At 44.5% G+C, this 25,700-nt stretch overlaps 1 protein-coding gene across 2 annotated transcripts in view; it reads left to right on the plus strand.

The window, feature by feature from the left end:
• SLC9A3 (solute carrier family 9 member A3) overlaps positions 1-25,700 on the plus strand; it is a 1,113,267-nt gene that overhangs the window by 742,449 nt on the left and 345,118 nt on the right. The window lies entirely within an intron of this gene.

Here is a 25,700-nt window from a genome sequence, read left to right on the forward strand (position 1 = left end):
GAGCAAGGAGAGCAGAAAGCTCCATAGCTTTGTAAATATGGAGCATTTCTGCTCTCTTCTTTTCACACAATGCTTGCTGCGTCATGTTGCGTGAAATAACAGTAAATGGGCCTGTGTACCTACCAGAGACATTCACGGACCTTGCGTTCACTTGTGTAAGATTCTCCTTGCTTCTGCCACTGAACTCATGATATTCCAAGGTCAGGCTACAAACAGCTTTAGCTGTTTAGAAGATTGCATGTCATCAATTATTCAAAAAGTTCAATATGAAGAAGTACAGAAAGAGAGAGCAGTGCGTGTCACCCCACGTCAGTCATATTTCATCCTTACTTTGATCTGCTATCCATCGACACTAGGGAATTTTGTGAATGGTTAAATGTTCCCATTGTGCTCCCCTTACATTTTTGGTGATTGTGCATAAAACAGTTTGTTTGTTACAATGTAGATGCAACATGACATCTCGCTTGTAAATGAGATCAGTGAGTGTTATTTGATGTATATACTTTGCAGACACAACAATGCTTTCGTTGCTGACTAAGGGGGTCATTAGGATGGCGGGCGGACAAAGTCCGCCCGCCATCCCGACATGAAGAGGGACCGCCCACCACAAGCGCGGGGGTCCCATGTGGGTGGATCTCAGGCGGTGGCGATCCGCCCAAGATCCTAATGGGCCCCTAACTGTTTTTATCTGTTTAGGAAGTCATGCTTTTGGATGACTTTGCCTATTTAAAAGACACAGTGATATTCACTGTTCGCCTTTACATGTACATTTTCTTATACTGTCATGATAAGTTGCTGTTCGATGTACAGCTTTTTTTGTTGAAAAAATGTATATGTGTATGCATTTTGGTTTTGGTACAGATGGACAAAAATACTAATCCATTATCTAATATGTAATAGTTTGTTGTGGATTCTGTTATGTTCATCACTTGCAATGCAAACTTCATCTTAAAACTCCTTTTCATTCCAATTTTCTTTGGGGTTACAACTGAACTCCTCTAATGCAGTATGCTTATCAAAGGGTGTCTGTAGCAAAGGATTTGAAAGTCATGTGTCCCAGGATTCTTAGCACAATTTATTTGTTAGTGAAAAATACTCTGAACAATGTTCACTACCATTCTTTGTTAAAATCAGGTCAAATCAACAGATATAAATGATCCTTTATTACATGATAAGGGTAAAGTTCTATGAAACACACAAGAGGTGGGGGAGGCTGCGTGCAGTAAGTCTAACCACTGATGATCGCTCAGAGTAGCACTCTAACCCATTGTTCTTTTGCTCATCATTCCACCTCAGTTTGGACTTAGGCATATGCAAATCGATCTTCAACCTGTTCCTCATGGGAACAGTTCAGCCCGAACTGCCAAGCCAGGTGCTCCCTGAACCGGAACACAAGAAACTCAGGACCTGTTTCACCTTAGATATGGGCTCAACAGCCAGGTGCAGCTTAGTTCCAGTGATACAGTGAGCATGGGACCCAGGTCTGTTCATAACCATGCCACTTAGGGTTTTACATGAAACACACAAAAGGTGATGGTAGGTGCCTGCAATAAATCTAGCCACGGGCTACCACTCAGGGTAGCACTTCAATCCATCATTCTTTTGCTCACCAAGGTTGAGTTCCTCCATGTTCTAAGAGCCCAAAGTAGAAAAATACGGTTATCTTTCACAGTTGCTCTCATTCAACCTTAATTCTTGTAGGGATTCTATCTAAGAAGTTTGCTGCTGCTGCTGAGGTAAGTCGTATCATATGAATTTGTGTTTCCCACTTTTTATTCTAGGAATTCGAAGACGTGGGTGCTAGCCAGCTCCAGGGCCTGTAAAAGGAGAAAGTAAATGTGTTAGGGCCCAAGTTTCCAATGTGTCCTTTTAAACCAGGAGGATGAAGGGCTATTTTAGGGAAGGATGGAAACTCACATCTTCCATCTACTCCTCTTGGGATTTTGGGAGGCTGGTGGTATGTTTTGTCGCTTCCTTAGCTGTTTCTGCTGATTCATACTGGCTTTGTGCCAACTGTGGCGCCACCCTTCCTTTAAAGGGTAGCCCCATCCATCCCAGCTGCATACCATCCAGCATGGTGGTTGTTTGTTCCAGAGAATTCTGAGAGTTTCTTGTGGCTGTGGCAGCTAATGAGGAGGCTGTTTTTTCTTCATCCCAGAACACTGATGAAGGGTAAGTCCATACCCGGGCTGCGGTTTCCGGTTTGCAGGCTTAGAACAGTGTTTACACATGAAACTCATATGGGAAAGTGGTCTCCCCCCTATCAGAACTAGATGACTATATGCAGAGACCACCTGAGGAACTGGATAATGTCCAGTACTAAGTGTTGCTGTTGATGAGGCAGAGTAGCAAAGAGGTAGTATCGCCGGGGTGTGCAAATGAAAGGTTAGATCCAGCACAACACAGATCGTTTTTAGGTCTTGCTAGTCTAGCAAGATCTTTTGTTAATACTATACACCCACCATACCATACAAAACACACAAACACATAGCTACAGAAAAGGCATTTGATCCTGCCTCGTTCAGTCACTGGCGGGATTGGGTGATCCCCTTAAAGGCATTAGTTTTGTGGGTTGTCAGACAGATTTTGTCTACAACCTACGGCATTTCACAGATGGTTACAGTTTGCAGTAGTGGCAGGAATAAAACAAGTATTTGCAATGCAATAGGTCTCGCATTTATGCGAGTTTGGGCTATTGGCTTTGTAAATGACAATGCCTTTTATTTATGTTATGGTTTTTAAAACATAAGTAAAAGGCATTATCATTTACAATGCCAATAGCTTAAACTCACGTAAATGCGAGACCTATTGCATTGCAAATACTTGTTTCCTTTTGTAAAGAGGATTTAGATTTACCAGACACTTGTAAAAAAATGAGGAAACTGATTATATTTAAATAATGAAAACAAATGCCAAGTAGCTGGAATTTGAAATGTTAGTGCGTGCAATCCCTGTGTGGGCCACGGTAATTAGGTTACTCTGGTTGCTAGAGTGTCAAATAGATGACTTGTTAGATGGATATTGAAGAAAGCCTCTTTCAAAAGACAAGACCAGCTGTGTGAATGTGAACACCATACACCAAATATTTATACAATGAGCTCCAAATCTGTGTACACTGTCTTCTTATAGTAAGGATGAACATTTTATTCACTTAAGTGGCTACAAATTAACTTTATTTGCAGTCTTTTTTAAAGCACCACACCAGGAGCACATCTTAGGGCATGTGGAGAAAGACCTCGGTTGCCAAGTGTAACTCAAAGTTAACACGCAACGGCAAAGGCAATCGGTCCCTCCTATTCAAGACATTGGTTTTGTCAATGATTTAATGCTTTTTAGCTATGCTGTGCAGCATGCTGAAAAGTTATATATATAAAAAAAATCTTTGTACCAGCCAGTGCTTGTTGCGTCATAGGGCTTGTTTTTATTGTTGGCAGGAGGGAGAACGGGGACGAATCAGCATAGAGGTAGGGTGGGAAGCAGCACAGAAAGCAGGTGGGGGAAAAAACGATGTCTATGTCATGGCTTTTTACTTGCTATGGTGGGTGGGGGTAACATAGAAAACAGGGGTAGGGTGGGCAGGTGGGAGGAGCAACATGGGCAGCGGAAGGGAGAAGAATTATGATGTTTTTGTAATGACGGGTGGGAATAAGGCAACATAAACAGCAGGAGGGAGGCTGGTAGCAGGGTAACGCAGACAATAGGGCGATAACTCAGACAACATAAGTGAGAGTGGGGCTAATTCCCCATTATTTAAATATGTATTTTATTAGGAAAACAAGTGCATAGTTAAATGGTGCATTTAATTCCAAGAACATTGCAGTTACCCGCTCCATTTTTAAATATGTAGTGTGGAAAAATGTTAACATCATACAGAAAACTCACTAACCTGTGAAGATGGCCATGAGTAAGAGCAGCAACAGACGTTTAGGAGTCCACATGGTGTATGTGAAGCGGGTCACAGATCAGAGAGCTGGGTAGACGCCGACAAGCTGCTGTGCACAGAAACTCACGGGTAAGGCAGTGTACAGGTGTTTTTTATTGCAATGATCTAGGTTTAACTGGAAAAACAAAATTGCGCGGCCACCATTACATGACTGCGCACAACGAGGCGCTTGTTAAAAAAATTAAGATAAAGGACCTGCATGCAACCAAAATTGCTCAGTCACCATTACAGGAAAGCACACAACGGGACGTTTCCTAAAAAATAAAGTGCAGCCTTAGCCAATACAGGAAAGCGCCCAACAGGAAGCTTGTTAAACAAGCACTAAATTGACATGAAAGCGTGCATGTGCTATTAAACGGATGTGAAAGAGAGCGCCATAAACTTAAATGAAAGTGTGCGCCGTGCTTGCGCTATACACATCAAAGCATCATAATTAGGCATGCAGAACAAAAAACATGTGCACCCGCCATATTACAAGCGGAGCTCATCATTCTGGGCTGCAACAACAGTAAAAAAGAGTTCTCTGCAACAACCCACAAATCATGGAAGCCGTTGTAAAACTGTAGTTGGGAGGTGCTGCTTCCGGAAAAACGGAAATGACATATGGCTGCATCAACCATTTAGAAAGCAGCAACGTAGAGTGACACTGCACCAAACCAATGGTGAGGCAGCAAGAGGGAGCAAAGTCCTTTATGGAATACTTCAGTTCTTGCAGACAGCGCATACGTGCTGCCTAGGCTTGACCTAAAAGGTACAGTCTTCTTTCCATCTGCTGCTGGTGTAAGTGTCCAACTCTGTTGCTCCCCACTGGCAATGATGACCCCTTGCACGGAGGGCACTGCTGGTAAAAGCCAGAGTCCCCTGGTCCTGCCTGGCTTCTCCATTCCCACTGCAGACCCGAACATGTAATTCCTAGCAGCATTCAAGCCTGAGCTAACCCCGGGCAGATAGATGTACTTGTGGTGGTCTCCTGGGCTCTGACCCTGAGATCATCCTGCCTGTACCTCCTTTAGCTGATTGTCCAGTGAAGCTTTATTTCTAAATGATTCAAGCCTAATTCCACTGTATGAGGTTCAGGCTCACTTCTTAAGTGATCCAGCACAGACATATTGAATTATTTCTCTTTGGTGTTCCACCTGTCAAACATGGTGGTCATACTGTTGGAACAACACAGCCTACTTGGCAGCGAGTACTTGGCAGTCAACAATCGTTTAGTAGCAACAAATTAGCAAAATGTGGTTGAAACTTTGTTAGTACGTTCTGCATAGTGCCACGTGTTTCGTACTTAAGTCGAAAAAGTACATTTGATAGCTCTAAATTCAGCGCATATTCATTTTGTCAGGCACACGTGGCAGTGGTGTGGCTCACTGGTTAGAGGCGGCAGACCCGGAAGCAGAGAACGGCCCGGGACCAGGGTTCAATTCCCGACGCGGCAGGGTCGTGGACCAGAGTCAGCGGACTCGATAATTCTCGCCTCGGTGCCTACTCTAACCAAGGATCACACTCGGCAACTCTGGGCATTAGCTTGCCTCATCTCTACAACGGCCCCCCACATTCGCCGGGGATGCCTGGTTTCACCTTGGAGATACCCAGTAGGGACCATCTCACAGGGATAGCCAGGACGGGTTCCCCAGCGGTCTACAGCGCCACGACGCCTCAGGGCAGCAGTGCGCTTTACAAGACACATACATACATACATACAATCTAAAAGCAAAATGATCCCTTCTTTGTGTCTGAGCAGACCTCTCAATGCTTGCTTTTTTGCTTTTGCAACAAAATGGCATTAAGATGCATACCAACACAAAGATAGGCAGGTTTATAGCTGTTTCATTAGTAAAATTATTGCATTGTTTTGTGAATCAGTCTTGAAGAAATATTACTTATTTTGTTTGACTTCACTAACGTAATACAAACGCCCGACTTCTTTATGCAAGAGATTGGTAGTTAAGAAAACATAGACTATTGGTGGAACAGGCACTTTTACATTCTTCAGCTCAGTGATGAGGGGTACATGTACGACCATTCCATTTTGCAAGTTTCAAATTGCGACATTTTGCTACTCTTAATTTGCGATTTGCAAAATGTACAACAGTGTCTCAGAAACTTGGTGATTCCTAATGGGGTTGCTAAAGGCCTACCTCTTTAATATTAATGGGGTAGGTCTAAACTTACGACTTCTTATGAATCTGACATTTCACAGGGGAGGAACAGCAGACCACCATGCCTGTGTTTGCTGTTTAAAAAAAGCAATGTTTTTTTTCAAATGCAGCCCGCTTTCTTTAAAGGAAAACGGGATCCGTTTAAAAGAAAAGAATGAAAGATTTTCATTTTTTAAGGGCAGTGACTGGTCCGTGGGACCACTGACTGCTCTTATAAATATTTTCACATACATTCACAAAGGGGAAGGGGTCCCCTGGGGACTCCTCCTATTTGTGACTGGCTTACCACCTATTTGAAGTAGGTGATAGCTGCGATTGTTCTGTGACCGCATTTGCCATTGCAAACAATTGTACATACCAGTGAGACTCGCTATTAGGAAGGGGCACCCATGGCATGCTACATCTGGCCCAAGGCGCGGTGATTATTATCTGAACTAAATGATACCCAGGTCACTGATTTCTACTGTTCTAGTAAGAAAAAGAATCAGCACCCCGCTGTAAATGGCTCCCGATGTCTCTCTTTTGTTCTGTAAGCTGGAGATTGGAGTAGAGAGGTGCTGTTTGATGAGTAAAATAGTTGCAGTATCACTAGAGGTCCTGTATGGGAATCAAGACTAGTAGCCAGATGTTCAATAATTCCGTCTTGCGAGTCACAAATTTCTACTCGCAAAACAATATGTACTAACATTTAGCAATTCCCAATGGGGTTTCAAATTACCCGCCTCATCAATATTCATAAGGCAGGTCGCAATTTGTGACCCATTGGGAATGGCCAGCATTTACAGGGATGCTAGGGTCTGCAGACCACCATGTCTATGATTGCTTTTTAAATAAAGTTTCTTTTTAAATGCATCCCATTCTTCTAAATGGAAAACGGGATGCATTTGCATAAAAAAAATGAAACATTTCTGTTTCCTTTTTTAGGAGCAGGCAGTGACACTGCCTTCTCTTAACAAATAGTGTTGCTGCTCAAAACAAAGGGGAAGGGATTCCCTGGGGAACGTTCCCATTAGTGACTAGCTTACCACCTACTTGAAGTAGATGGTAATTACGATTGTTTTACTGTCGCAAAACAATCGTGCATACAATGTGACTCGCTATTAGGAAGAGAGGTCCTTGGCACACCCCTTCCTAATAGCAACTCGGAAACCCCATTTTTCGAAGTGGTATTAGGTTACCGACTCGCAAAATAGGGTTTGTACATACCACCAATCTTTTTAGTGGTCGCAAATGGGCCAATTTTCCATTTGCGACTACTAAAAGGCTCATAAATCTGGATTCAATTCATTTTCTTTTTTTTCTTTCTTCTCTTTTTCATGAGGTTGAAACTCCCATTCGGACTGCAGTAGTGATTTGCTTTAAAGGTAACATTAATTAGCTTAGAAAACCTGGGAATAAAGGGGGGAAGATTATTTGGCTATTCCCAATGAAAAGCTAGATGGTCTTTGGCAATAGTAGGCTACAACAAATGGGGAACAACTTTCATACTTGATTAGTGTGTTTCCACATGCAGGTTTAACTTTGTTGGGTCATAAAATAGAGATCTCATCAGTTTTATGTTGGGGGAGCACTAGTAAATTGACTTCTACATACAATTATTATTCAACAAACTGCATTTGCAAATAAACTGAGTGACATTTCAGTTTGAGGTGCTGTGCAATATCTTTATTATTTTGTCACAAGTGGCACCTAAGAAGAATGGCATTAATTTTCAACTTGTTTAAAAATAATAATAAAAAGGAAAACGTTAGTATGTTAACTTCCAAAGGAGATTGTACTCGAGTGTTTTAACTCGTTTTTGCTTCTTCATAAGACAAATATATTTGGAGAAGCCCCTGTGTGAAGAGAAAATGTTTGGATGTATTTCTGGAATCACTGCTTCTTTCTTTCACTGCAGGCATAGCGAACATGACAGTACTTTTACACGTATTTATCAATGGATAAACGGTGCCAGTAAGATCCACCCGCATATATTCTAGGACCACGAGATTCTTTTTGGTCCCTCCCAACAGTGGAGGATAGTAAGCTGAGTCACTGGCTATAGCCCGCTGAAAAATTGCATCAGACAGCCCAGCTGCCTAATGTTTCACACCTCGGCCAGATCAGGACATCATGTGATGCTCTTTGCTTTGGTCCTGGTGACACCCACTGCTTAGGTCATGCATGATGCCAAGATGTGAGTGCATTTTGCTTCTTGTGCAACTCTACAGACTTAACCAGTTATCTGCACTTCCCATTCCTCTCCTGCCTGACCCAGCCTTCATTGGCTTGCAGACAGCCTAGGATGGCTCAGCTGGGGTAGGACAGGCAACATCTACTACTTCAGCTGTCATGTGAACCATGAGCCGTCGCAGACAGTATCCAGAATTCTCCCCAGTTGAGCCCAGCATTGCCTCCTCATCTGTCTTCCTCGTCACATTAATTACACAATGAGCTTTAATCTCCTCACAGAAACTCCCAAGTTAAAAAGTTAGCATACTACCCTCCCATCCTTCCAACATGGCTGACTTTCTCTTCCTCTCATTGCCATAAAAGGAAGTCCACCCAGAGCAAATCCTGGTTTTAAGTTTCTGCGAAACTTTGTGTCAAGTGATTCTATCAAACAGGCAGGTAAGTGGGCAGAAGTCTTGTCTTAGCAGACTCATTTATGACTGACAAATTGAGGTCCTGCACCAGCAGACTTAACAACATTTGTTTATAGTGTTACTTGGTTTCGGCAGGGTTGGGCTAGAGCTGATACCTCCGCATTTCAAGGTATAGGGCCCGGGTGCTTCCCTTACCTAATTGAGGCCCTGCTGAGAGGACTCTGTGGTGCTAGTGTCTGTTCTGACCATTCGTTAATTATGAGGCACAACCATAGCGGAAGCACTCGCTGATGAGATATTTTTCGGGACTGAAGCCCCCGACAGGAGTGCGTTGATTGGGCTGTCACGTGAAAGCGTAATACACCATTCTCAGAGTGCGGTGATTGCTGGGTAGAAGCGCTCAACAAGAATGCATGTTCAGTCCTCTGTCAAGAAGCATCGAGCAATAAGGACAATCCACACTTGATGTTTGTAGCAAAAAAGGTCACTATTTATTTTAAGACAGTCGAAAACAGTTCCTCCTAATGAAAGCAGTTAATCATAAATTATTTACCATTGACACATTTCCCAAAAACATTTCCCTACTATTTGTCTATAACCAAAAACATTTCCAACATTTTTGTAATCCCAAATTCCCCAAATTGTACTAAAACCAGCGTTAAGTTATGTCATCATTTAATCACCAAATTCATCTTTTTCCTCCCCTCCCCCCACCCCCGAGGAAAAGGATAAGCCCGCTCTAGACCATCCCCATCCCCAAACAGCGCCTAAAGAAAATATATAAACCATAGGAGACTGTAGACTGTCCTAAAAGTGACGATTCTTTTTATTTTTTTATTTTTTATTAAATAAATAAAAAGAAGATAAACAAAAAAGGGGGTAGGTGGGTGATACAAAGCTCCAACGTCTTCGCCAACCGCCTCCCGCTGACGTCATACCCGTCCTCTTCCCCTGCCTCTAAACAAACACCCCTATAGACCCGCCCCTTGAACCTGGGCAACCAATCACGCAGTGGATTGTTCCCACCGCGCAAATCCTACCAGGGGGACACCGGCTCGCGACCCGGTCCCCCTGGGTCCCATCGCGCAATAAGGACAATCCACACTTGATGTTTGTAGCAAAAAATGGCACTATTTATTTCAAGACAGTCGAAAACAGTTCCTCCTAATGAAAGCAGTTAATCATAAATTATTTACCATTGACACATTTCCCAAAAACATTTCCCTACTATTTGTCTTTAACCAAAAACATTTCCAACATTTTTGTAATCCCAAATTCCCCAAATTGTACTAAAACCAGCGTTAAGTTATGTCATCATTTAATCACCAAATTCATCTTTTTCCTCCCCTCCCCCCACCCCCCGAGGAATAGGATAAGCCCACTCTAGACCATCCCCAACCCCAAATAGCGCCACCCAGGAAAACCAAAGCATTTTCCTGGCCCCACCCAAATTATAGAAAATGAAAATGAACAACTCTAATTAACCTTACTGTCGCACCATAAATTTTCCCCCCAAAAACTTGCCAACATATCCCTCAACTCCATTAGGTAGTAATCTTGACCCATTCTTGATAAATGTACCCTATCATCATGAAATAAATGTTTTTCAACACCTGTAATGAGTCCATGTGATAAAACCTTTATGCCCATAGCCGGACACCAAAGTTTCATTGCTCTATTTAATTTGCGACGCGCCTTTTCCACTGCACTGTGGCTCCTAGCTCCTCTCCATCGATGACGAAAGATAAATTCCGTCCACACCACTGATGTACCTGACCAGTTATCTGTTAACACAGCTAGGTACAACTTCATTTGTTTGATAAGGGTTAGACCAGAGAGGTCCACTAAATTATTCTCGCCTAGATGAATAATTAGCAAGTCCGGAAACCCCTTTTCCCTGGATAATTTAGAGAGCACTGGGAACAACGCACCCCACTTCATCCCTCCCAAACCATACCAAAATACCTCATGACCTTTTCCGTGTAACCCCAAAGATCTGCCACAAAGCTGTTCCTCTGCAAAGGTGGCCGACCATTTTAACAAAAGAATGGCCTACAATCCAAGTCATAATTTTTCGTGGCAGAGGCTTAACTCGTCCTGTGAGGACAAAAAGATAATATTAGACTGGCATAAAGAAAATAAAACAAAAACCTTCATAACCGAACATATCTAGCACAACAATCCGATTTCCATCTGCCTATTCATTGTATCACCTCCTTGTCCCAACCCAACCTCGCAGCTTCTGTTGCAGCCCCAATTCTGAATGAGTGAGTTACAAACAATAAAGGGTTTTCACCTGCTAAAATTAGAACTTTTCTCAAAACCGCCAGTAATTGAAAAGATGTAATACAACTATCATCCTGATGGCAAAAAATTATTCCTTCACGAAAAAGCTTAGAGTGTGAGAAAGAAAGCCATTCCCACAAAGGACAACAACCCTCCACCCTGCTCCCACGCAAAGTAATCCATGTCCCTTTCCCCATTTGATCTGTTTTCGACTGTCTGAACCATATTCTCAATTCCCCTTGCTGCACTTGTATTTCATTTGTTTGAATCCCCAACTTACCCTTCAGCCCCAACAATTCGGACACTCGAAATGCCCCAAAAAATAACCAAATCATACCCAGCCTAAAACGAGAGACCTCCCACCCACCGAAACAACAATGTGGCAAAAACAATAACAACTGTTGCAACAGAGAAAAAGTAATAGGTTCCTGCAAAGATAAAGGACGTGACTTCAATTTACTAAAACCTTTCAACATTCTCCATAACAATATCCCACCACCAACTTCCTTACCAAAAAATAAATCACCATAAAAAGAAATGCTTGCAAGTTTACCCGCAATCGTGGTATGTGACAGGCCCTTATCCATCAAATATAATACATACTGCAAAATGAATTCTTCGCTACCAACTGCCATACAGGTCTGATTCTGAGATTCCGCATAATTTACAAACTCCGACCAGGCTTTCTGATAACAGCGTTTGGTGGACATCGCAATGGATTGCTCCACCAACTCGACGATCCTTACTCTCCCATTGCCCAAACACCGGTAGGTATCGCTGTCTTGAAGTTGTCCGCCTTTGGCGCCAATGCCCGAAAAGCCTGCCAATTAAAACGAGACAGTGCGTCTGCTATTGAATTATTCACACCTGGGATATGTTTTGCCCGGAACACTATATTCAGTTGGAGACTACACAGCATAAACTGACGATCATCAAGTCTGTGTCGATCTCAATACCTAAGAAGGTAAGCTTTGTCGAGGGGCCTTCAGTCTTGTCTGGAGCCAGAGGCACACCAAACTCTTTTGCCATTTCCTGAAAACAATTCAAAATTGCGCTACACTGACTCACATTTGCCTGTCCGATAAACAAAAAGTCATCCAGATAGTGACATACCGAGGCATTCGCACATCTCTGTACCAAGCACCACTGTAAAAAAGTACTAAACTTCTCAAACAGGGCACAAGAGATAGAACACCCCATCGGTAGAGCCCTATCTACATAAAAAGCTCCGTCAAAATACATACCAAGTAGCTCAAAATCTATTGGGTGAATTGGTAACAAACGAAAAGCTGATTGTATGTCGCGTTTCGCTAATTCAGCACCCAGTCCAGCTAATCTCACCAGCCCCAAAGCATCGTCCACTGACATATAAGTGACATTTGCATCCTCCTGTGATATAAAGTCATTAACAGGCTGTCCTTCCGGCCACGACAAATGATGTATGAGCCGGAACTCACCTGCCGCTTTTTTAGGGATCACACCTAAAGGAGATACAATCAGGTTATCCAAAGGACATTCCTTAAATGGGCCCACGATCCTCCCAGTTTGTATTTCTTTGTCAAGTTTGTGACGCACCACTTGGGGCAGATCCCTGACAGACTTTAAGTTATCCGCCCAACGATGACATCTAGGCCCTTGATAACCCAAACAAAAACCCACTGAAAAATCCCAATATAGCTGAGCTGCCGCTTCCGAATTGGGATATTCATCCAGCCAGCCTGCCATAGCCTGTAAATTAACCAGGGTAGGAGCCTTTTGGGACAACGGCTTGAACAACCCCTCTACCTCTCTGTCCCCTCCCTGCGTCAGCAACATTTTGGATGGGAAAGCACTGTGTAATAGGATGTCGCCCCCCGCACTGTGTTCATTCGTGTTTGAATTTACAATATTGCCTGATGCAGGCACCACGGTTGTAATTCCAACAGGCACCTGCTGCAGGCAATTGAGCTCTTCCCATAGATCCCGCCCCAACTTGGGCGGGTCGCTGTAGAAAGGGCTGATACGATATAGGCAAACCGCTGGCTGTATGAATTGTTGTTTGAGACTGATTAATAGACATCCATTGCAACCATAGCTCTGGATCCACTTCCCCCCAAGGTTTGTCATGAAATATACTAACTCTGGCACGAAATTCTTTGTCGTAATTTAACCAGGTGAAACCTCCCACCTGTAAGTGTGCCCTGCGAATTATGTCAATATATTTAAACATGGCGAAAGCCCTCTCAGGATACCTCTCACAATACACGCTCACGTAAATGAGAAAGGCAGCTGTCCAATTCTCAATGGACTTAGGGACGCTGGGACACCTTGCCAGCTCCCATTCTTCTTCTTTGGAACCTTCCCGGGATTGAATATCCCTATGCAGTAAACGGAAAACATCAACAAATTCATGATTCCAATTTTTTTCTTTAGTTTTTTCAGAAGGTGTATTCCAAGCGGCATAGCCAATCCCATGTAAGGAAGCTTTGTATGCAACCCGCTAGCACCTGACACCTGAACAGCCAAATCAGAGAAAACAGCCGCAGAGCCTTCCGTATCAAGAACCTGTACCTGCGACACAGGCCGAGACTTAGGTAAAACATTAGAAACATATTCCCCAACTCCTGTAGGTTTAGCAAACACCACTTCAGCCGCACCAGCATCCAACACACTGCTACCCGCTAAAGGCCGGGACCAAGCAGTCCACCAGTGAGGCTTACCCATTGTGAGCTGCGTAGCCCACTTCTGGAAATCCTGATGATCTTCTTTATTCTTCCGTCGCCGCTCTTGATCCGTCAGAAAGTCCGCACGAGACCTCTGTAAAATACTAGAAGACGTAAATGCACCCCGATCCCCCCACCCAATTCCTTAGAGAAAACCACAGGAGTCGCCTTGTGTACCACATTATAAATCATAGTATCTTCATAAAAATTATCATTGTCATAAACTGTACCATCCAGTGGCTCAGAGCCGTAAACATTCATAGCACTAGTGCTCGGCATCTGACCGTCACCAATACCTCCATCATAATCTCTCCAAGAGGACACGGGCCTCCGTTGAGAGGACCCGGCCGTAGATGCAAAATCCGCTCCAGATCCGCCTTGCTGAGCACAGGCTCACCAAAAGCCGCACTTTGCTTCGCATAGGGAACATAAGAAAAAACAAAACCCTGCCCAATAGCAGAGTCCGCCACCAACTTCTTACCGCTCTTGTATGAAGTCAATGATGACTTACCAAAAGTATGCTCCTTGGAAGGTCCTGCAGCTTCAAGCGTCGAAATATCAGCATGTTCTACCCAAACCCATTGCCCATTCTGTGGAGTCAAAACCCAACTGAGAAGAGCAAGGTGGCGGACGGGACTTTGGAAATAGAGAAACAATAATAGACCTAGGAAAAGTTTGAATTGTACCATCTTGCACATGATCTCTTATAGCCCAACAGTCCAAATCGTGGCCTTACGCCTCTTCATTTACCACATAGCTATTAGGAACCACCAGTTCCGCATTAATCATCATGCTGTGAGAACTCAATGCAGCTGTAGACCTTGGGGGGCCTCTAGGCTTTGGCATACAGGAATAATCAAAACTGACCATGCCCCCAGTAGCCCCCCTTCCATCCTCCTGGAAATCTTCAACAGCAGGGTGTGGATACTTATCTGCACCATCTACATGTCCCTCCGCATCCCCTTCACTATCATCAGAATAGTCCACCAAATTAGCATAGCGCCTGCTTTCCAGAACTTGGGGGCTATGTTAATCTGTAACTCAGTATTCTGCACATTTATGTCATTCTGCGCAACCTTGTGTAACTGCACCCCTCCTGTAGATCTGTGAAAAATCTAGTGCTGCTGAGTCAAAAAGAGCATTACAAGGCTGGGTATTAAAGGGGATACTCCCCCTATGAAGCACAGCTGGCACACTACTGGAGCCCCAGCAACTCCTCTAGTACCCTTGGGAGCAGCCCTCTTAGTGCGCTGTGCAGTGCTTTCAAAACCCTGCCCTTTCAATGCTGCCGGCAAGGATTCAGCTCGTGACCTTGCTCATTTTGCTCGAGCATTTCTCATTGTAGGGCGCCCCCTGCGCACCACAGCCGTTTTGTCAGTGAGTTGTAACACATGCAGGGTAGAGCGGGGCGAGGCTGACAAGCAAGCAGCCACCGCATGACTTACCCCAACGGCCGCCGCACGTCTAGGGCGTTTGGAGCCTGCTTCAACTTGAAACGCTGCACCGGACCTCAGCAGGTCACCGCACCCGCCTCCAAAATAGCGCGCACCGCGTCCTTGACGACGCCTTCATTCTCCATGTTGCGCACTGGCAACCAGCTTCACTCTTTTACCTGAGAACGCCTCCGTGGAAACGCCGAAATTCTCCTCACAAATGCGAGCGCCGCCACAAAGCTCCGACGTCTTTGCCAACCGCCTCCCGCTGACGTCATACCCGTCCTCCTCCCCTGCCTCTAAACAAACACCCCCACTAGACCCGCCCCTTGAACCTGGGCAACCAATCACGCAGTGGATTGTTCCCACCGCGCGAATCCTCCCAGGGGGACACCGGCTCGCGCCCTGGTCCCCCTGGGTCCCATTCTGCACAAGCAGAGAATTTCAGGTGAATCACGTGTCCGTGTGTTCACTGCTTTATTGCTTCAGGTGCCTCTGCAAGGTGGTGCATTGCATTCTGGGTATGATTTTAAGTGGTTGGTAGGACATTATGACAATTTTTGCAGTTGTCATGTGAGTCTCCTAAGGACCATAAAAGTGGGAGTTTTTCAGCTTACAGTAGCTTTGTGTCAGTTACAGTATGGATATTGGATGTAAAGCTACTGAGAAGACCCATTCTGTGGAGAAGCCTGGTACTCAAGGGGCGGCTCCTTCCTTAGCTGCAATGCAGCAGATGATAAAGGCAGCAGTGGATGCTGCTTTTCATGGGAGGGAGCTGGTACCTTCTTCTAAGAGGCCTCGTTTGGAGGCTGTGGCCCCTGCAGACTCTGATAATGAGGAGGATACTGACCTTAAAGGAAGGTATGTGCAAGGTCCAGAATTGAAAGAGGTCCTCCTGCACATTTGGCTACAGGATTTCTTGTCCCAATACCAGCGCAAGGAGCCAGAATCCCTGCCGATTCATTCATTTATACAGAAGACGATGGAGAATGAATGGAACGAAAAGGACAGACATGCCATTCCTAGATTCTTGGCAAGAGGTGTCCATTACAAAAATGTACTTACAAATTCTCGGCTTCCATCAAGGTGAATTCTTTGATGGCAGGTTTGTCATCACATAAAGTGCTTATTTCTGAAGACTCAGGGGCATATAAGCAAGGGCAATATCGCTGCTTTAGCGGGACTTTTTCCCGCTAAAGCGGCGATATTTTTATCGCCCTATTAGCAAGCTGTCCGTACAGCAGTTAGCGACAGCTTATAGGCGATAGCTACAGGTTTGGGGCCCGCTTTGCATGTCAGAGATATTTATTGCTAATGACATGCAAAGTGGGCGTACCCAAACTGTTAGCGACTGAAAACAGTCGCTAACACAGCTATCGCTTATTAGCAAAGCAGGCGAAGCGATGAAATAAATTGCGCTAATCGCGATTATCGCTAGAAACCAACTCCTGCTAAAAAGTTGACTTACCTGTATAGTCAATGGGGGGTGGATTATCACATTAAGCCCCCATTGGTGTTATTGCATTGGAGATAAACGTTGCTAATAGCACGCTATCCCTGCGATAATATCCGGCGATAGCAAGCGATAAAAAAAATGCGCTAAGTGCATTTAGCGATAAATATCGCTACTCCTTGATAATATGCCCCTCAGCTCCTACTGACCCTATTGATAAGAGAGTGGATGTAGCTGCAAAGCGTACCTTTGCCGTATCTAATTGTGCAGTTAGGGCAGAGGCCTATTCTTAATATGCCATTCAGTCTCTACTCAAATACTTGCAATCCCTGGCAGAGGTGATGGATCAGGGTGAGAACATCACTCAAACCCTGGCCGTGATGGAACAGCAGGTTAGGCTGTTATCTGACATTTCTACTGACTCCCCTGGTGCAGCTTTGGGTTCTTTCATAGTGACCAGACGCCAGTTGTGATTCAGATCTTGGAAATATGATGCTGTACAGAAAGCATTATTAATGAAGATTCCTTTCCTGGGGTAAAGAAGCTTGGGCCTCCCTTGGAGGACATGACCAGGAAATCGGCTGTGGATCGCAAGCTGATGGCCCCTGAGAAGGTTGAGAGGCAGAAATTATTTGGCAATAAGAGCTCTTTTGGGGTGGCCAGACATGGAAAACCCAACCAGCCTTTTCATGGTAGGATGCAAGGCTGGGGTGCCCCTTCCACCGGCAAATCCCAGTTTCAGTATGCAGCTGTCTCCACTCAGCCCACCCCGAAACACTGACTATTTGACTGAGGTGGTCACCCAGGTAGAAGGTCAGGTTACTCTGTTCTCCAAGGTTTAGACCAAAACTGTGACAGACCAATGGGCGCTTCAAGTGGTATGGGAGGGGTTCTAGATTTTTGGGGGGGATTCCCCTCTGGATATTTCTCAGTTGACTCCTTATTCAGTGCAGGGGATAAACCGACAGCCCTAACTAGATGGAATTCAGATGCTCCTGGCCAAAGGGGCTCTAATTCCTGTGCCTCCTTCACAAAAAGGAAGGGGAGTATATTCTATTCTCTTTCTAGTGGAAAAGCATTCTGACGATCTCAGGCCTGTGGTAGATCTGAAATGGTTGAACCATTTCATACCCCCATGTGAAGTTCAAGATGCTGTCTCTGTAGATCATTCATCCCTTTTTCTACCAGGGTGACTTTCTGGCTTCCCTATACTTACAGGATGAATAACTGCATGTGCAAGTGCATATGTTGTTGCAGAGGTTTCTTTGATTTTGTGTCCTGGATTACCATTATTAGTTCAAGGTATTGCCATTTGGCTTATGCTCTTCACCTAGATTTGTGACTAAGGCATTGGCTTCCCTTATTGGTATTATGCATTGGAAGGGGATTCATATATTTCCTTATCTAGATCACTTGCTGATTTCTGCTTCTTCATTGTCTAAGGCAAAATAGCAAGGAGGTCTGGACTGTGTTACAGGATCATAGATTCTTGGTGAACCTCAGAAAGTCATGTCTGGCCCGATGCAAAATATGACTTTCATTGGGACACATTTCATGACGTTGTTTGGGAAAGCCTTCCTGTCTGTGGACCAGAGGCTTACCCTGGTGACTGAGCTTCAGGGGTTGCTTGCGCAGCGGTATCCCCCAGTAAAACATTGTCTAAGACTCCAGGACCTTATGTCAGATACCCTTATGGTGCTTCCTTGTACATGTCTCCTTATTGTTCCATTGATTAGTCATGTCCTCTCCCACTGGTTGATGAGGTCTTAGGATTCCACTCAGAGGGTTCCAGTGACAGCACAGGTGAGTGACATTTTGGGATGGTTGTTGGACGATGCAAATCTGTCACAGGGCATCTTTTCCATATAGTACCCTTCAAAATTGCGAACACGGATGTCACCATGCAGGGCTGGGGTGCAACACTGGAGGATGTGTCTGCTCAGGGAAAATGGTCAAGGGTCCAGTCTGCCTGTTCTTCCAACTACCGAAAATTGAAAGCAATTCAGTTGGTTCTCCTGGGGTTTGCCCCTCACTTCGTGAATCATCATGTTCATGTCCGGATGGATGCAGGGTGGTCATTGGAGTATCTCAACCATCAGGGAGGTTGAGGGGTGCAGTCCCTCAGTCATTTTAGTAAGGATATGTGCTTTTATGATTTTATTTTAAAATCGAATAAAGCTTTTTTTAATTGAATTCAGTAAGGATATGTGCAGCTGGACAGAGCAAGAGCTATGGTCTCTGTCTGCAAATTACTTACCTGGGAAGGAGAACTAGGTGGCAAACCGGCTCAACCTTGTGTTTCCTTCGATGGGCTTATTGTGCTTGTTGATTAATGTGTTCCTGCAATTGCAGAAGAGATTTTGGCTTCTGAGGATCAACTTGTTTGCCTCAAGTGGAGAAAGCCAAGCTGGAATGCTTCTGCATGATTATGCCCCTTGTCAGACAGCTTGGTAGATGGACGCAATGTCTTTCATATGGCTGATGGGCCTGTTTTATGTGTTTCCCCCAGTTTCATTGATTTCCAAAGTATTGTGAAAGAGCAGATTAGACAAGGCCTTGATGATTCTGGTGGTTCTCGGGTGGCAGGGGTGCCTGTGGTATCCCCTCTTGTTGGATTTGGGCGTCTAGCTGCATTGAGAGATTCCTGGCATCCATATCCACTGATGGGTCCCCAGCTCCCGGTCACTATGTTGCAGTTGATACACCTTCAGGCCTGTTTATTGAGAGCTGCAGTCTGATGGCTAAAGAGTGTTCTATGGAGGTGGCTGATTTGATTCAGCAATCCTGCTGCCCCTCTACATTACATGCTTATGCAAAGCATCGGGCTAATTTTGGGGCTTGGTGTGTTGGAATGGGTTTGGTTGCAGATGTAGTGAAACCCATGAAAGTTTTCGATTTTTTTGTCCAATGGTTTATAGTTGGGTTTGGCAACTCCCACTATTGGGCTCAATGGGCAGCTCTTAGAACATTTAAGAGACCTCTTTTTAATCATCTGCAGCCCCTGGTGTCCTGTTTGTTGAAATATTTTTCATTGAAAAGACTGAAGCCTATGGTTGCGGCGCCTCCTTAGGATTGGCATTTGGTGTTAACGTGCCTTACAGGGGGAATCATTTGAGCCTCAGGAGGAGGTCGTATTAAAGTTCCTGACCCTTAAGGTGGTATTAGTCGTGACCATCTTGTCTGCCCGACGGGTTGGTGAGTTGGGTTCTTTCCTAAAGTCTAACCTTTTTTGCACATTTTGACAGATAAGTTGGTCCTGAGGTCACACCCCACCTTTGTTCCTAAGGTTTCCTCTTATTTCCACGGGTCAGAGGAGGTGGTGCTCCCTGTGTTTTTTCCTGATTTTCACTCTGAGGAGTAGGCTTTGTTACATCTTTTAGATGTGAATCAGCCATTCTTGGTGTACTTGACCATGGCAGTACCATTCAGGGAGGTGGATAGTCTCTTTATGACTTTTGGACCAGTGAGGAATGTGTTGAAACCCTCAATTTCCACTCTTCATAGACGGATTAAACAAACAATACTTCTGAATCAAGAGGTGGGCGTGCGCCGGATAATGAAGTCCAGAGAATGATAGTGCGTTTTCCAAAAAGTCTTTATTTTCAATTGTTAATTACCTTACGATATAGAAATATTGAACTCAGCCAACGCGTTTCGTTCTCTCATGGAGAACTTCATCAGGGCTGAAAGTGATATAAAATTACATTTTGTGTACGAAATTAATACAAGAATAGAAAGGAAGAAACCTAAAGAGAGAAAAACATGGAAAAAAGACAAACAAATTCAGAAAGCAATTTACAAAAAAAGCAGGAAAATTATGTGAAAAGTATATTACCAAAATTCAAATTTGTTGAGAATGAGGACAAATAAGGCTAGAGGATTTAAAGCCAAAAACAACAAAGACATATATATATACAGCATATTTACAAACACTAGCAGCACATGGGAGTATTTGAACAATCAAAAACTGAGGAGAAGAGAAACTCTCACTAGAGAGTGAGAGCAAGCAAGTGGACAAATATGTATCTGGTACTCATAAGAGCTTGCTTTTATATTTAAAACAAACTCACATAAGAGAGGAGAGAGAAGGTGTGTGAGCATTTAATAAAGGACAATACAATTGAATGTTGAGTAGCAACACATGCATAGAATTGCGTTGTGATAAATATAGACATTGTGAGAAACAAAAAAGGGGGAGAAAGCTGAAAAAAAGAAATACAGAAGAGCTATCAAATTAGAAGTAGTAAAAAAGATCAATAGACAAAGCATGAAATGGGAATCCAAGAATCAAGGTGTGCTAACCTACACAATACAAAGAGAGAGAAAATGATATAATTGAAAATAGACCCCACCATTGAAAACAGGACTGAATGCTGCCAGGAGACAAGATATCGAAAAATAGAAGGGAGTTCTCACCTCATTGGGGTGAGTCCCCTCACGATACTGGTGAATGGCTACACATAAAAGGCTCTGTGATAAATTAATATTGGGCACCGTGTAGAGCGTAGAAAGGCCTGGTCCGGCTTGGTGTCCAAGAGTAAGGGATACACAATGAAAGTGGGTAAAGGTAATAAACATAGGCGAGAAGTACTTAATTGGAAAAACAAAAAATAAAATTAGCTAACCTAAATAAAGGCACGAGTCCTTAACTAAGGAACAATTGATCTGCAGGATCGTGCTCCAGAGCAGCGTAATCGAGCGCTGTTTGGCAAGGTAGTTGAGCCAGTTTTGGCCACAAAATGTAGAGCTGGAATCTAACAATCAAAAAATCAGTCAGTCAGAAAGAAAAAATATAATGGGTTTGTTAACCACAAGAAGAGAAGGGTCCGCGGTTGAGTGCTCTTACCTGTATTTAAGAAATTGTAGCAGGGAATGGCCGATGCTCCAGGCAGTAGCACTGGACACAAAGGGGGAATTCCCACAGCCAAGTAAGGCCTAAGAAAAGGGTGACGGCAGAAATGGAAAAATGGTAAGGTTATAAAAAAATAGCAGTAAGAAGAGGTGAAATTGCCTACTTGGGTGCGAGATGGAATAAAAAGGCCTCCTCATTGGGAATAAAATTGCATGTAAGGTGCAGTGACAAAGCTAGTGTGCGGTAGCACTAGCAGCAGTTTTCTATGCAGTCAACCATGCGTTCGGGCGAATAACCCCAACAGCAGTGAGCCCACAGTGTATAATACAGTCCACCTGGTGAAAGCATGTGGGGAGATAACGAACGCCTGAGACAATCTCAGCGATAAACAGACGAAATGTAAAGGGTTCCACTAACATCTAGTTTGCTCCAGTGACAAACGGGAGAAACCACAAGATTCTTGAATGAGAAATAAAAGTGAAAAGTGAATCCCGGGGACATGAGGATGGCTCCGTGTGGGTGAAATAGATAAAATAACTGTAGGTGGGGGTAATGTGGAAACGGAGGAAAGGCGAACGCCAAAAATAACGACATAAAAGGCTCAGGGAAGCGAGTATGTGCATTGCCCCCTGAGTAAGTAGTTAATACGCTACACTTAGTGAAGGGAACCTCCGTCACCGTGGACAAATAGATCGTGGCAGGCTCTGGGTAACGGGTAATGGCATGGCCCCCTGCGATAATAGTTAATGTGTTAAACTCAGAAACAAACCCCCGTCGCAGTGGTAGCGAAAGTAATAATAAAGGCGAGGTGGCACCGTCAAGTAAAAACGGGCTACCTGTAACCCCCTATCAAGGGACACATCTCCCAAGTGAAGCACCATCTTAGGGACCCAAAAGTGTTTAAAACAGAGCCGAAAACTCCTTACCTCGCAAAAAGGAGTGCAACAGTCGGAGGACCGAAAAAAGTCCTTAGCGCCTTGACGTCTTAAAAGTGCTGTTCTTCCGGAAGGGTTTACCAAAGGGGATGATGGACAGAGCGTTTGAGCAAATCACCCCCAGAGAACTGATCTGGATTTAATCCATCCCCATTCTTTAGCTCACTCCACCACCCCAGTTCAGACATGGCCAAATGCAAATCAGTCTGACCCTGTGCCTCATGGGAACAGTCCAGTCCGAACTGCCAAGCCATGTCTTTCCTGGACCGGAAACAAGCATCCTGGGACCTGTTTCAGGTTCATAACCCTCATCAGCCAGGCTACCTTGAATCCAGTGGCAAAGTGAGCAAGGGACCCACGTTTGGGCATACCCTGCCAATTTAGGACGAACAAAGCGTTATCAAAGGGGATGATGGACGGAGCGTTTGAGCAAATCAAACACTCACCCCATGTCAACTGATCTGGGTTTAATCCATCCCCATTCTTTAGCTCACTCCACCACCCCAGTTCAGACATGGCCATATGTAAATCAGTCTGACCCTGTACCTCATGGGAACAGTCCAGCCCGAACTGCCAAGCCATGTCTTCCCTGGACCGGAAACAAGCATCCTGGGACCGGTTTCGGGTTCATAACCCTCATCAACCTGGCTATCTTGAATCCAGTGGCAAAGTGAGCAAGGGACCCACGTCTAGGCATACCCTGCCAACTTAGGGCAAACAAAGCGATACCAAAGGGGATGAAGGACGGAGCGTTTGAGCAAATCAAACACTCACCCCCAGTCAACTGATCTGGTTTTAATCCATCCCCATTCTTTAGCTAACTCCACCACCCCAGTTCAGACATGGCCATATGCAAATCAGTCTGACCCTGTGCCTCATGGGAACAGTCCAGCCCGAACTGCCAAGCCATGTCTTTTCTGGGCCGGAAAAAAGTATCCTGGGATCAGTTTCGGGTTTGGTTTCGGGTTCATAACCCTCACCCAGTGTGTGGCGGGCCCTGGGGCCCTGAGACATGTTTAAAATGCTACTTAAGTCAGTGGCACAATAAGTTCTGTAGGCCTACTATTAACATTTAGGGGGGGGAGTCTCAAACATGTTGTGCTGGGTCAGCATCAAAAAAGTGACGCTAACTGGCACAAAATGTTTTTTTTCTAATTCACTTTCCAGTGCAAAACTTGTTTTGCACTGGAAAGTACCCACAAGTAATGCAAAGCTGCCCAAAATGCTGCTTTGCATTACTTTGCGTCAAGGGGACATTATAGGGGTGGTACATGGGTGTTCCCATACAACCGCTCATGCTTTTTGATGCTAAACCCTATCTACTAACATTAGTAGATAGGTTTTAGCGCCAAAAACTAACACCACTGAAAAGCAGGCATGAAGAGGAGAAATGTTTTCATTTCAGCTTTATAATCTCTCTTTGGATGTGTGCTGCACTGTACAGCACTTATACAAAGTAAGAAAAGGTTTTTCAATTGTGTAACCATAGTATTTTGTGTAGGAAGGGAAGTGAAACCCTTTAACCTTGGACGAGTAGAGGGTCTTAAACTTAATGTCGTCTATAGTAAATGTTGAATAACCATGGCCGTTAGCAGAGGGGAGTGGGACTAAGGGACCTGCCTATGAAACACCAGAGCCCTGACCTGACAGTGTGTATTGTTTGTGAATGTTGTATTACCATGTGCTCATATATAAATATTAATTTTGTCATAAAAACAAGTATTTGACTGGACATTCATTTATTGCTGCTGCTGAGCGTATTTTGAGTCATGAGGGGTTGAAAAATAGAGAGGTTTGCATTACAGATAAAATGAGTTTTATAGACAGTATGAAGAGATAGATACATAGATAAGAGGTTAGATAGGTAGATATATAGCTAGATAGATAGATGGCTACATACATAGAGATTGCAAGAAACACAGTTGATGGACAGAATGTAGAACAATGTCATACATTCACCCCAGTACAAGGATCTGGGCCTAAATACATCGTTTTTTTGCACTCCACACCACCCTGGCTGGGTTAGACACTAGCTATATGCAAATCAGCTCTGACCCTGTGCCTCATGGGAACAGTCCACCAGTCCAAACTACCAAGCCATGTCTTTCCCAGACCGGAATCAAGCATCCAAGGACCGGTTTCTGGCTATCAGCCTTCATTCAGCCTGAATAGCTTGACTCCAGTGGTGTGGAGAGCCTGGGACTCACGTTTGAACATACCCAGCCCACTCGGTGTGAAAATTGCAAGAAACACAGTTGATGGACAGAATGTAGAACAATGTCATACATTCACCCCAGTACAAGGATCTGGGCCTAAATCCATCGTTTTTTTGCACTCCACACCACCCTGGGTTAGACACTGGCTATATGCAAATCAGCTCTGACCCTGTGCCTCATGGGAACAGTCCAGTCCGAACTACCAAGACATGTCTTTCCCAGACCGGAATCAAGCATCCAAGGACCGGTTTCTGGCTATCAGCCTTCATTCAGCCTGGATAGCTTGACTCCAGTGGTGTGGAGAGCCTGGGACTCACGACTGAGCATACCCAGCCCACTCGGGGTGAGAATTGCAAGAAATACAGTTGATGGACTGAATGTAGAACAATGTCATACATTCACCCCAGTACAAGGATCTGGGCCTAAAACCATCGTTTTTTTGCACTCCACACCACCCTGGGTTAGACACTGGCTATATGCAAATCAGCTCTGACCCTGTGCCTCATGGGAACAGTCCAGTTCGAACTACCAAGCCATGTCTTTCCCAGACCGGAATCAAGCATCCAAGGACCGGTTTCTGGCTATCAGCCTTCATTCAGCCTGGACAGCTTGACTCCAGTGGTGTGGAGAGCCTGGGACTCACGTCTGAGCATACCCAGCCCACTCGGGGTGAAAATTGCAAGAAACACAGTTGATGGACAGAATGTAGAACAATGTCATACATTCACCCCAGTACAAGGATCTGGGCCTAAATCCATCGTTTTTTTGCACTCCACACCACCCTGGGTTAGACACTGGCTATATGAAAATCAGCTCTGACCCTGTGCCTCATGGGAACAGTCCAGTCCGAACTACCAAGCCATGTCTTTCCCAGACCGGAATCAAGCATCCAAGGACCGGTTTCTGGCTATCAGCCTTCATTCAGCCTGGATAGCTTGACTCCAGTGGTGTGGAGAGCCTGGGACTCACGTCTGAGCATACCCAGCCCACTCGGGGTGAAATTTGCAAGAAACACAGTTGATGGACAGAATGTAGAACAATGTCATACATTCACCCCAGTACAAGGATCTGGGCTTAAATCCATCGTTTGTTTGCACTCCACACCACCCTGGGTTAGACACTGGCTATATGCAAAT

Source organism: Lissotriton helveticus, chromosome 4_1, assembly GCF_964261635.1.
Source record: "Lissotriton helveticus chromosome 4_1, aLisHel1.1, whole genome shotgun sequence".
Lineage (NCBI taxonomy): Eukaryota > Metazoa > Chordata > Amphibia > Caudata > Salamandridae > Lissotriton > Lissotriton helveticus.